This window comes from Seriola lalandi, unplaced genomic scaffold, assembly GCF_002814215.2.
Source record: "Seriola lalandi dorsalis isolate HSWRI2012SDOR001 ecotype SW California unplaced genomic scaffold, Sedor1 jcf7180002054982, whole genome shotgun sequence".
Classification (NCBI taxonomy): Eukaryota; Metazoa; Chordata; class Actinopteri; order Carangiformes; family Carangidae; genus Seriola; species Seriola lalandi.
The window spans coordinates 1101639-1115126 of NW_019525531.1; positions in this window are offsets into that span (position 1 = coordinate 1101639).

Genomic DNA, 13488 nt, shown 5'->3' on the forward strand with positions numbered 1-13488 from the left:
AAAATTCTTACTGTTAATTTAACCCTGAGACCGTGAAACCTCTGGAGATCACTCACCTGAGGTATCGGCTCCATCAGCAGGAGAAGTGATTGATAAATAAGTGATCGGTTACTGATCAAAAAATTGGTGCTGTACAAGCCTATGTTGATAGAGAAGCACAGAAGTAGACATGGAAGAGAAGAAATGATGTGTTTCTTAAACAACACACACACACACACACACATTCTCACTGCACCATCGCGGCGGGGAGTCGATGAGTCATCCCTGTAGTTTTTATACAGGCAGTGCATCAATCACCCTCTCCTGATGGGAGCAGATGGCGCGTGGCGGCTCAACTAGTGTGGAGAAGTGTGGTGGTGTGTGTGTGTGTGTGTGTGTGTGTGTGTGTGTGTGTGTGTGTGTGTCAGGGAGAGGGGTGGGGAGTTGAAGCTGAGAGTGCTAACCAGCGAGGGAGAACGGTTGGATGAAGCCTGAAGCAAACAGCAGCCGCCCACAGACGGGAGCACTCGCCAGAGAACCAGCTGTGCTGCAGGTGCAACAACAGAAGGAGGACATGATGAAGCTGAAGAAGAAGAAGAAGAAGAAGAGGAGGGAGAGGAAGAGTGGGAGGGAGGATCTGTGAACGGAGGGTTGCTGGACCGGTCAGTCGAGCAGAGAAAGAGGATGGTGAGACAGAAGGGTCATCGGGTCATCGTATGACCCAGGTGTCACGGCAGTTAAAGGGGGAGGGCTGGTTGTTTATGGTGGGATTATTGACGAGCAGGTACACTGTGTGCGTGTGTGTGTGTGTACTTAAAGGGGACCTATTACGATTACAGGTTTTTCCTTACTTATAGTGTGTTATATAGGTTTTTGTGCATGTAAATGGTCTCCAGAGTCACAAGGATCAAAGTTAAAATCAAAGGGAGAAACTCTGTCAGGCTAAAAGCCTAGTCCTTGGTGCTGCCCACCTGCAACCTGGACAACCACTGCGAGCGTGGCACACCCCCACAGCACATTACTTATACTGAAGAGTTTCTTTAGTTTTGTAGCCATGCCGAAAAGACATTGTTCTCAAATTCCTGCAAAAATCTACTTCATTTTTCCGCAGTTCTCCACTGCTCCAAACATTATAGTGTGAGCCCGCACTTCAAGGAGGACTGCTTCAGAAACCCCGCACACTTAGACGTTTCATTTTCACAACTGTTATTTCTGTAGTTCAGACTTAATGTGGCAGAACAGGGGACTTAACCCTTACAGCCTGTCAGTCTGCATTATCATTGTGGATCTGTGATGTTTAACCACGTTTTCAGCAACCTGATCACATTAGTAAGAAGCGACATAGCAAAGATATAAATGCTTAAATGTTTGTCAATATTGACACACTGTATCTCGTTAGCTCGGATAAATTATCCATAATCGCTTCATCGTGTCTTCAAACACCCATCTTGAGATCCAGCATGCAGCCAGCTCTGTGGTTGTCCTCCAGTCCAGCTCAGTCCTCTGCCCCTCCATTCCACTCTTTGGCGATCCCAGCCCCAACGTTAAGCCATCATTCCTAAATTCTACAATAAACAGTCTTTGTTATACTGCTCAATCGTCTCTGGGTCTGAGTACTACAGTGGCCCAGATGGGTCAACACAATGCAAAAGCCATAATTCGTGTTATGGCTTTTGTTTTGTGCTGACCAGTCTGGGCCACCGTAGAGTCTTACCCTTTGGGACCAAATACAAAACTTCATTCCAAACTTAACATATCCTGTAGCATGTGATATTCTCTTTTTTCTTTAAAGTTATGTTTCCTGTCTTCATATAGGGACAGTGAGAGAGTGTCAGGAAGGTTGGGGAGAGAGAGGGGATGACATGCAGCAGAGGGCCGTGGGTCGGACTTGAACCTTGACTGCGCTAAGGACTGAGCCTAAGTGGTACGTGCTCTACCAGTTGAGCCACTGGGGCGCCCCAGCCAATGATATTCTGAGACAGGTCATTCTGCACAGTGAAAACTTACTTACTGAGAGCATATTTTTATTAAAATACTTAGATTGTTACTTATGTAAAAAATACATTTAAAAGATCTAAATACTTCCTCCACCACCGAACATGGGTAAAGATGAATACCGGCATTATTTCATCTTTTTATTAACAGCAATATCCTGAAGAGACCAAAACCAACAATAGAACAAGGCTGGGAACAGTTGCCTCCACGCCACAGCCCTCCACTGTTTTCAATTTAAAAACACATTACACATGTAAACCCAGAGGCATATTCAGTACCGTGTGCCCAGCATGGAACAACTCCCAGAGATCAGAGATGCAGCTATTGAGTTGTTTAAGAATAAATTGCACTCAACATGTTGATGGAGACCAAGGAACATGTCACCCAGTGACACAATGAGGCTCACTGATGTGTTTCTAATAGTTTCTGGAAACAGTGGAGCTCCATGGTTCAAAGGGAGAACATATATCAGGCTGTGATACACACACTATACTTGTTAGTAGATACATTCATTGTTAGTTTGTTTGTTCTAAATTAATTGCTGTTGATAATATTAATATATAATGATATATTATAAAATAAATGATATTGACTGTTTAGCTTTGTTGGGATTTTTTTTTTTTTTTTTAGTCGGGAGCTGTAGTGCAACTTCAAGCTCAGGAGGAAGCTCTTCTTCTCTGTGGGACTGAGGGCAGATTAGACGCTACACTGACTCACACAGCATCTAGTGTCATAAAGTGGTATTACAACACGGGACAGGTCGCAGCTAGTTGGTTAGCGTGCTTATTTCAGTAGATATCTCTGAAATACAATAGATGGAGGTGTTGGTCATGACATCATCACTGTGGCTCCTTCACATGCTATTCATGGTGTTAGTTCATTTTTGGAACATTTTAAACTAAAATTCTGGCCAGACCTTACACATTACACCTTCAAGCTTTTATGATATGCACTCTACCAGGTGAGCCCCATCTGTAACTACTTTGATAATCAATTCATTTTCAACCAAAATGCCAAAAATGTTCCAGTTCCAGCTTCTCTAAAGTGAGAATTTGCTGCTTTTCTACATCTAATGAGAGACACCTGAAGACGTCACACAAGACTTTAGGAAACTGTTACTATCCTCTGATATTTTATAAATCAAATGATTTTGTGAAAATGATCAATATTGAAAATAATTGTTAGTTCCAGCCCTAGTGAAGACAACTCCAAAAGCAGCTCCACACATGATGATGAGCTACAGCCTCCCATGAACGCAAACAGCAGCACTGACACATATCCGCTCACCGCCTCAGATGTTCTGCTGCGTGACCTCAACACGAAGCGTCCGCTCAGTTTTTAGCCCTCCAGCTCTCAACTTCATCTTTTTCTGTGACATAATTCAAGATGCCATTTTTTTTCCCAGCCACAGATCCACTCTCACCTCGAGTCCGATATCAGAGCTATCGGAGCCCGGGGCATGCGTGCCACAGCAGTTCGAAAAAAACACACAGGACGTAGTTCCAGTTTGGAGCCGGCGGGGTTGGATGTCGGTGGTCTGTGCTGAGTGTCGCAGGCTGATTGAAGCTTTGGGAGGAGGGAAACCTAGTCTTTGAGAAGCAGAGTGTTTTACTGTGAATTGTTGGCCTGTTTTTTCCTGAGGGTTAACTTTCACTGTGTGTTGATGATATCAAAGTGATAATGTAATCACGCAGCCATACCTCTGGGCCTGATGCATTTTTCTTCATATGTTGCTCTGGTGAATAGATGAAGAAATATAGATGTTCTAACTGGTGGTAACAGGATGGAAGAACAGACTGCAGCTTGTGTGTTACCTTTACAAAATGCTATAAATTTAGAGTCTCTGACATCACTGTATCAATTCATAAAGCAGGACATGTCTTAGATGCAAATACATCCAAATTACAAATAAAAAAGCTTTTCTAACCTGAGAGGATTAAATGAAGGAGGTTTCATTGCGTGTAAAATGGAGATGTTAACTATAATTGAATTATAAATCATAATAAAGAGACTGGTATTTTTGAATGTACTTTGCACACCAGTGTGAGTGGAGTTTTCAGGTTTCAAATTTTCAATTTCAGGTTAATTTTTTTACTTGTCTGTCAGTGGAGTGATACCTTGACAAATATCAGATAAATTACCATTAAATTTGGTAGAGTTCCCCTCACATTTTACCTGGTCACCAACATCCGCTTTGCTAACAAGCATGGTCAGCACAGTATACCTCTGAGTATAACTGCTTAAGTCTCAGTCCTGGCCTTGACATGCTAACATGTGCTTCCTTTCAAAAATGCTCTCAAGTGCTTTTATTTTGAGGCGCAAAAAATTACATAATCGAAAATGCATTTATGTTGAAATGTCTGTTAGCATGTTACCGCGCTAACTATGTTGCCTGCACATATTAACATTCTAGTATTAACATGTTATCAAATAGCTTGTTTTTATTGGCTGCTGTATGTTGACATGTTACAGACCCCCTCCAATGAAAATTAAGTGTTTAACTTTGTCCATATGGTGTTTTTTTAATACAATACACGACATATGACGAGTGAAATAATCAGTCGACACTATGTCTGCCTGTTAGAAGCTAACAAACAATATAACCAAATAAAAGATGCTAACTATGCTAACCGTTCTGATCTGTCTGCTAGTCTCTGGTTCTGGTCTCAGACTCCTCCTCTGAGTCTGGGTCTGACTGAGGCTCAAACATGTGGCTGAGTCTCTCTGATGTTTCCTCCTCTAACCATCTCGATGCTCTCTGCTCTTTCACCTGTCCACCTGGAGACAGCAGGTGGTGGGCGGGGCCAAGGCTTATCCCGGTTTCTTAGTGAGGAAGTAAGATTAGAGGAGCTTCAGACCCAGATTTCCATTTTTTTCACTTTTTATGTTTGAACATCATGTTTAACAAAATATTAATCATATCAGAGGAGTTTTACAGAGTTTAAAACATGTCTGGAGAAGAACTTTAACTGTATTCACAACCTCGCAACAACTTAAGCTGGAGTGACCAGACATCCCTGTTTTCCGTGGACAGTTTGCCTGTCCCTTGGAAAAGTCCCTGTTTTTAATTGTGAATGAAAAAAAACTGACTGGAGAAAGACTGGGCAGCAGAGCAGAAGGGAAGTCCCATTATTGTTTTAATGAAATATTGACCACAGGACCGGAAATGTCCCTGTTTTTCATTTCAGAAACCTGGTCACCTAAGCCTGACTGAGTACAGTTTAGACCAATGAAGTGTGACATGTGAGTGAGATGCTCTACAGTGGTGTGCGTACAGAGGTTACGCTGTTTTGATAACAACATAACCTTTCACTAGTTATAAGGTCAGAGAGGGTGCAGATGTTGTAGCTCAATCCACAAACAGGGAAACAGATGCCTTTTCATCAACAACCAGTTTATGAATACAGTTGCCAGCATCTTGTGTTTTTTTTTTTTTGTTTTTTTTTAAGCATCACTGTACATTGTGCGGACACTCTCACCAAACTTTACAGGAACTGTGCTTCTGACCGTCGCTGCTATCGACTTACAAAAGGTCTGATCTTGTTAATGCAGGCATCACTTCAAATGCAATTTATCAAACTCCCCGAGCTTTCGAGAGCGCCGACTACACAGCACTCCAAGCATCATAACGCCTTTCCTGCAGAGGGAGCGGCGTCTGCTCCACATGAAATTCAATGAGGCGTTTCAGGTCTGCCATTTCCTTGCAGAGAATACTCAATGTTGAGATAGACAGAGAAAAAAAAAGAGGTGCTGCTTGACGACCGCAATCAGTGGCTGAAATCTGAGGTCGCCACAGTGCACAGAGTCAATTCCATTAAGAAATCATTTTCCAGTTTGATGTGTAAGAACTTGACTGATCTGCACAGAACCGAGACCTGAACCGCACGCAACACCTCTGGGATGATCTGGACTGCTGACTGAGATCCAGACCTCATCACCTCACATCAGTGCTGGCCATTATCTGTTGCCACCATGTATAACTAGGATTAATACAGACAACAGTCAGATATTGAGTAATGGTGGCATAGAATTCATTTGCAAATTTCTTGACATCAGAAAATATTACAATATGCTGTGGAAAAAAAAAAAGTTAAGAGTGTATTCGTTGACACAAGGAATAGCATTGAACACTATGACTTTCTTGTTTCTAAGAATTTTATTTTTGTTGTTAAGTTTTGGTGGAAATGGATACAGGGAGCTATTTCATCAAACTTTTTTTTATTTAATTATGTATTTTGTGGCTTAGTGGATTGAATTGTGAAAAGTTTTCCTAAATCACATCTGGACCTCACTGATGCACAAAGTGTAACATATTTCTGGAATGATCAGGTGTCCATGTACTTTTGGCCATATAGTATATTTAATACTCCTATTTGTATTCATTATTTATATAATTAAGATTCAACCATTTCCTCTAAAAATTATATTGATTAACTACAAAATGGTTTTGCCAAATAGATTTTTGGGTAATTGCTGCCTGGATAATGTTCACTACTAAGTGTCACACAGCAGAGATATTATATTGCAAGTTGTGTGTGTTATTTTATTGCTTGCTTTTTATTTTTGCTGTGATTAGTATTTCTATCAGGCGCTCTGCCTACAGTGCATCCGGAAAGTATTCACACCCCTTCACTTTCCCCACATTTTGTTATGTTACAGCCTTATTCCAAAATGGATTAAATTCCTTTTTTTGAAGCTACAAGCTTGGCATATCTGTATTTGGGGTATTTCTCCCATTCTTCTCTGCAGATCCTCTCAAGCTCTGTCAGGTTAGATGCACAGCTATTTTCAGGTCGTTCCAGAGATGTTCAATCAGCTTCAAGTCTGGGTTCTGGCTGGGCCACTCAAGGACATTCACAGACTTGTCCCGAAGCCACTCCTTCATTATCTTGACTGTGTGCTTCGGGTCGTTGTCCTGTTGGAAGGTAAACCTTCGCCCCGGTCTGAGGTCCTGAGCGCTCTAGAGCAGGTTTTCATCAAGGATCTCTCTGTACTTTGCTCCGTTCATCTTTCCCTCGATCCTGACTCGTCTCCCAGTTCCTGCTGCTGAAAAGCATCCCCACAGCATGATGCTGCCACCACCATGCTTCACTGTACAGATGGTATTAGCCAGGTGATGAGAGGTGCCTGGTTTCCTCCAGATGTGACGCTTGGCATTCAGGCCAAAGAGCTCAATCTTGGTTTCATCAGACCAGAGAATCTTGTTTCTCATGGTCTGAGAGTCCTTTAGGTGCCTTCTGGCAAACTCCAAGCGGGCTGTCATGTCCCTTTTACCGAGTAGAGGTTTCCGTCTGGCCACTCTACCATAAAGGCTTGATTGGTGGAGTGCTGCAGAGACGGTTGACGGTTCTGGAAGTTTCTCCCATCTCCACAGAGGAACGCTGGAGCTCTGTCAGAGTGACCATCGGGCTCTTGGTCACCTCCCTGACCAAGGCCCTTCTCCCCCGATTGCTCAGTTTGGCTGGGCGGCCAGCTCCAGGAAGACTCCTGGTGGTTCCAAACTTCTTTCATTTACAAATGATGGAGACCACTGTGCTCTTTGGGACCTTCAGTGCTGCAGAAATGTTTTTGTACCCTTCCCCAGATCTGTGCCTCAATACAATCCTGTCTCTGAGGTCTATAGACAATTCCTTTGACTTCTTGGCTTGGTTTCTGCTCTGACATGCACTGTCTACAGTGGGACCTTATATAGACACGTGTGTGCCTTTCCAAATCATGTCCAATCAATTGAATTTACTACAAGTAGACTCCAATCAAGTTGTAGAAACATCTCAAGGATGATCAGTGGAAACAGGAAGCACCTGAGCTCACTTTTGAGTGTCATAGCAAAGGGTGTGAGTACTTATGTACATGCGATATTTAAATTTGCAAGAATTTCTAAAAAACCTTTTTCGCTTTGTCATTATGGGGTACTGTGTGTAGATTGATGAGGAAAAAAAGGAATTTAATCCATTTTGGAATCAGGCTGTAACATAACAAAATGTGGGGAAAGTGAAGGGGTGTGAGTACTTTCCAGATGCACTGTATCTGTGCATGTCACCTGTATTGAATAACTTCCTCCTCTTCCGCTGGATGTTGGATCCCAGACTCCCCAAAATTGGGCGTCAATTTCTAATGGACATTTCTGGACATTTTATAGCCCAGACAGTTAAAAAGTAGAAATGAAAATAAACGAGACATCGTCATTTTGATCATAATGTGGACATATTCATGCATGTGTTGTCTCCTGTGCTGCTACGGCATGAATTCACTCACCTGAACATCAGTAGAGTCACACCTCACAGCAGAACCCTCACTGTGTCTTATTTTGAAATCCCGACCCTGTTCACACCTAGCTCAGGTGTCACAATCAGGATTCCTGGACTCAGCGTCTGAGGTTAACCATGAATGACAACACGTGCTAACACGCTATCACCTTGGCGAATGTTAATGTCTCCTCGATGCTTCGCTGCTTTTGTTAGAATGTTTTCAGAATCTATTCCCGGTTCAGTTCATCACTTCACCAGCCAATGTCTTTTCATTAGAAACAGAGTTTTATTGAAACTACAGTTACCAGCAACAACCACAGTTTGCCCGTCTGCTCTTTTTAATTAAATACATTTGTGATTAAATCTGATATAAACTGCACCTTGTCTTACGTGTAAAAACTTAATCCCTACACTTTGTCTTACAGGTGTGGTATGCTGCAGCTCTTCTAGCTATATGCAGTCATGTTGATTTGTATGCATTTACACCTCTGAGCACATTCATTTTCACACTTGAATGAAATGTAATTATAAACTACAAGCAAAATAAAAGCTTTATTATACGATGGTTTTCACTTTCTCATGGTCAGAAACGACAGATGCAACATTTGTATCCTGCTTGATTTTACTTTATTTATCATTATTGCTGTTAAAATGAATAATAAGTGCTGCCATGCTTCAATGGCGATGGTAAGAATAGCATGCATGTTAAGTGAATTAGTGATGAATCACTCTCATGCATGAATCATACATCAATAATAGCCTCATTTTCTGCATGATTGATGATGATGAAGATACAGAAAACTAGAAATTCATGGCAAAAATAGTGTATTGTCAATATTTTGTGTGTTATTAAGAGGAGACAAGCTTCCCCCTGGATCCTTTGTGGTGAGGTTTAACTCTGGTCTGCAGGGCTCATGCATGCCGCTCCCTCACTCAAACAGATCATTCAGTGTCTGAACTGATCACATAAAAGGTTCAACAGCTCAGTGCTGTGTTTGTATTTGATGTTTGGAGAGCAACAGCTTCAGGGTTTTCTTATCACAAGGAACCAAGAAGACGGACTCAGAAGATCAGACAGTGGGTAGATGTCCTCAGATTGCTCACTGACATAGACTATGAGAGGAGGAATGATTGCATATGTGTCTTGAGATGGATGTGTTCACACTTTTTCAACATCCGGCTGTAGAGTCTTGTGATCAGATTATAATCCGTAAAGAAAACTTCTTGGATGCTAGACAGATATCAGATTAGAACCACAAAGCATCTCAATGGCTGACTGTTTTCTGAGTTATCCAATAAAAATATAGCAGATTTCAGGTAAACACTCAGAGAAACCAAATCCTGCAAGGTTGGATCGTGGGTCCAGGTGGGCGGGGCTTGGGGCTTGGCTGAGGGCGGTGACTGCTTTGTTGTGACGTCACAAAGTAGCAGAAGTTGTTGGTTGTTGCTGTATGTTTCAACCTTTAACTGTAAGAAACTAAACTGGATCAAAAGTCTCTGTTACAAATGTCAAAATTAGTCAGAACGTATTGATTTATTGGCAGATTTCAGACTGAGAGTTCGCTTTCAGCATAAAGTTGAGTCGATTTTAGTCCAAGATAACAAGCAGACAGTCGGACTGTCCAGCTGCTCTGTACAAAGGCTGCTAATGGCACAGGGCTGTGTGCGTGTGTGTGTGTGTGAGAGAGAGAGAGAGAGAGAGAGAGAGAGGACAGGGGGTTACAAGTGTGCACACACAGTGCTCACACAGGAAGCCCATTTCCAAATGTCAAGTGTTTGTGAAATAAATGTCAACTAGCTCAGGGATGAGAAATCAAATGGCTCCTTAGCTGCAGCCGATGCAACATGAATAAGAAAACCACTGGGCTGACAGAGTTGAAAAGAAAAAGGAGGAAAATATACCTCATCAATTTTTGTTTCCCCAACTCCAACATGTCTGAAAAAAAAGCTAAAATCCATGAGGCATGTAAGGAGAGCAGACAGCGCTGTCCTCCCCTCGGTGAGGAGTCTTTGGAAAGCAGCTGGAGGAGAATCTGTGGTATTGACAGGCTGTCAGACGGCCTGCCTCACTCATAATGTAGGCACATTCAGTGGGAGATGCTGGGAGACCATTATGACAGTTCTGTGGTGACAGTCATCTCAAGAATTTCTGCCTTTGTTTAGTTTTCAGACGGACAATCTCACATCTGCAGCATCTGCTTTTTAAAGCTTGGTTTGTTTGACCAGGTGAGAACAGAACACTTGATTTGTGTTGACATCAAATAACCCAGAACCCTGAATGTGATCCTATCTCATTGATAAAAAAATATATGACAAATTAAATATAATATAAATTTTCTGAAAAGATTTTGTTTGCGGTGTTTTCAGACATATAGTCTGATTAATGAATGTCTGTCACCATGCCATAAAACAACAACACTTTAGTTAGCCTTCAACAACAATATATCCCACAAGTCCTAGCCACAGAAGCACTTTCAAAGCCTCATGGGAGTTGCAGTTGTTGGGTATAACCAAGCGGCAATCACCAGGGCTGAATAATGAAGTCAACACTGAAGTCCCAAAAACTGTAGTTCCTCTAATGACCACTAGAGAATGGCTAGATGTTTACAGCCTGGTAAAAAAAAACAGTTTTGGTCTCCATTCCTAATTTCCTCCTTCATGACAACTGTATAACTCACCTGGTTACATTTCTATTAAGGCTTGAAGTTCCGAGTTATTGAGGGCGTGGCCTCTTTGAGTGACAGGTGAGCGTATGCTTGCCACAAACCAGCATACACTGAAGTCTCAGCTCCACACACGCTCCACCTCTTTAACCATTTTTGGATTAGCTGGGAGTTTGGGGTGGAGTCAAGGACTGCCAAGATGGCAACAGTGGCGCAGCTCACTCTGATCTTCAAAACCGCTCTTCAGAAATTTGTCGGTGATGTCACACAGGCTACGTCCATCTTTATTTACAGTCTATGATCATAACAAAATAATTTAGCTATCATCTTTACAAAATGAAAAGACCTTCAGTTTTTATTGTTTGGTGCAGCAGTGGTGACTAATTTTTCTTTAAATATCAACAGATTATTTTCATTGTTGAATAATATGCTGATTTCTTTTTTTTATTTATTAATATTCTGGTATCTAAAATATGACATTTAAGAATCGGTAACTTAAAACAGCTTTACTGTTTATACACTAGATGGCAGTAAAGGCTACAAACATGGCATCCCTGACTCATTGCAGTGTTGCCAGATTTGATTTGGTGAAGGATATTTTCCAGTCAATCAAAAGGTTATATGTATCAAATTCACAAAATATTTAAGCATACAACTTTATTTTTGTTCTCCACACATAACTGCCATGTTTTTAAGAACCTTTGTTTTTCAGCCACCAAATATCACGTAGATGTACCACTGAACTGGAGTTACAAGATTTATATTTTATAAGGATATATTCAGTAAAGATCTTATTTCTAATGTATTCATTTTAGGGTTTTGCAGTTTTTTTCTGGTATTGTACTGATTCACTCAAAATACTTGTTTATGTCTTTTTGGAGCGCAGCAGGTTCCCTCCTCTTTCTCAAGCAAGAGCTGCCCTTCCTGCCCTACTTTCAGTCTATTCCCACCACAGTGGTGACTTCTGTTAGATCTGTGTGATGTGATGTGTGTGTGTGTGTGTGTGTGTGTGTGTGTGTGTGTGTGTGTGTCTGTGTGTGTTAGAGGGAGAGAGAGAGAGAGAGCAGTTCCTAGCAGGACAGCAGCTCAACTCTGCCCTCTAAGGTGAAAAATGGTTACTGTAGGTCTGTGTCTGTCCTGAGGCTTTCAAATTAGCCCCAGGATCAGACATCTAATGAATTCTCTGTGATTTATTCACAGTTCTTCTCTGTCTGTTGGTCTGCAGACGTATGTCATTGGCTAAATGTCACATCTTTCACTTTAAGTCCACCTCAGTGCAGCCTCAAGATAACAGATATCTGCCGGACCATGTGGCTTGTATTCTTTAAAGACTGGGGAAACTTCACTGGCCACACTAATTGATTTATTTTTTTTTCCTGTGCTCCCATTAAAAAAACAATTCTTTAAACAATAATTTTGTCATTTAACATAAAAACACAGGCTTATGTTTTGGCCACCGTTTGAATTATTTCAGCTTTGTTTTTGAGAAATCACATTCTGTCATTTTGTTTTGGTTGACGGCTCAAAATACTACAACACCCAAGAATCACAGCTGCTGTTGCAATGGAGGAGCAACCAGTCGGAGCTGTGAATCAGAGAGGAAGCTAAGACAGAAACCAAATCCTGCAAGGCTGGATGGTGGGTCCAGGTGGTTTGCGGTGTGGCTGAGAGCGATGACTGTTTTGTTGTGACATCACAAAGTTACAGGAAGTCCTGACGGCTGGTTTTAAGGCTCAGTTTCTGAATACAGGCTGTGTGCATTTCTCTGTGGACTGAGCACTTTGATACTTTCACAGTATTAATATAGAACCTAGACCTGATCTATAATCAAACTACACATGGACATCTACCTTTAGACTGTATGGAGCTTTAATGTTGCACAATTTAAACTCTGTGATTTGATTTTTTGTTACCGAAATGCACCTTGGGAATCCTGATAAACCTCTACTCTGAAGTTTTTGCAGGCTTGTACCTCTCACCTTTATTCCCAAAGAACCAAATATTTTCAACACTGTTTATTTTATTTTTTTCTTACTTATGATTCAACAAGGAGAGTTTGAAGTCATAGAAGCGCTTCATTTCTCAGTCAAACAACAATGTCTGTGGAGAAAACATCATTGTGAAAATGGCTTCATTTAAGTATCTGGCAGTGAGTTTGGTAACATCTAAAGGGCGAGCAGGTGGGAGACGGTGAAAGCCGTTGTTCTTATCAGACTCACAGAGCAGGCGTACAGCTATTTCCTGAAGGCATATGTATCAGTGTAAACTCTTCATTCACAAAAACACCAGTAGGAAAAATTCTGTTGTTCATTTTTGGTCAGCACTAAACAAGGAGAGCAGGCGGAAACAGCACAAACTGTTTGGGTAAATACATAAGCTGTATTATCTTTGGTGTTAATATATGTTTTTAATACAGATCACACGGTAAGTAAACGCTGTGTTACTGAATAAATTATTAAAATAGACGTCATTAAAATCCTTGTTGTGGATGTGTACGTCAGTGTCACTGCAGGTAATCAAACACCCGTCGTTCCTCCGCCTGCTCGTGTCAGAACTAGCTTCTTCGCTTGTCACGCTCCTCCATCCCCACCCTACCCCCCCAC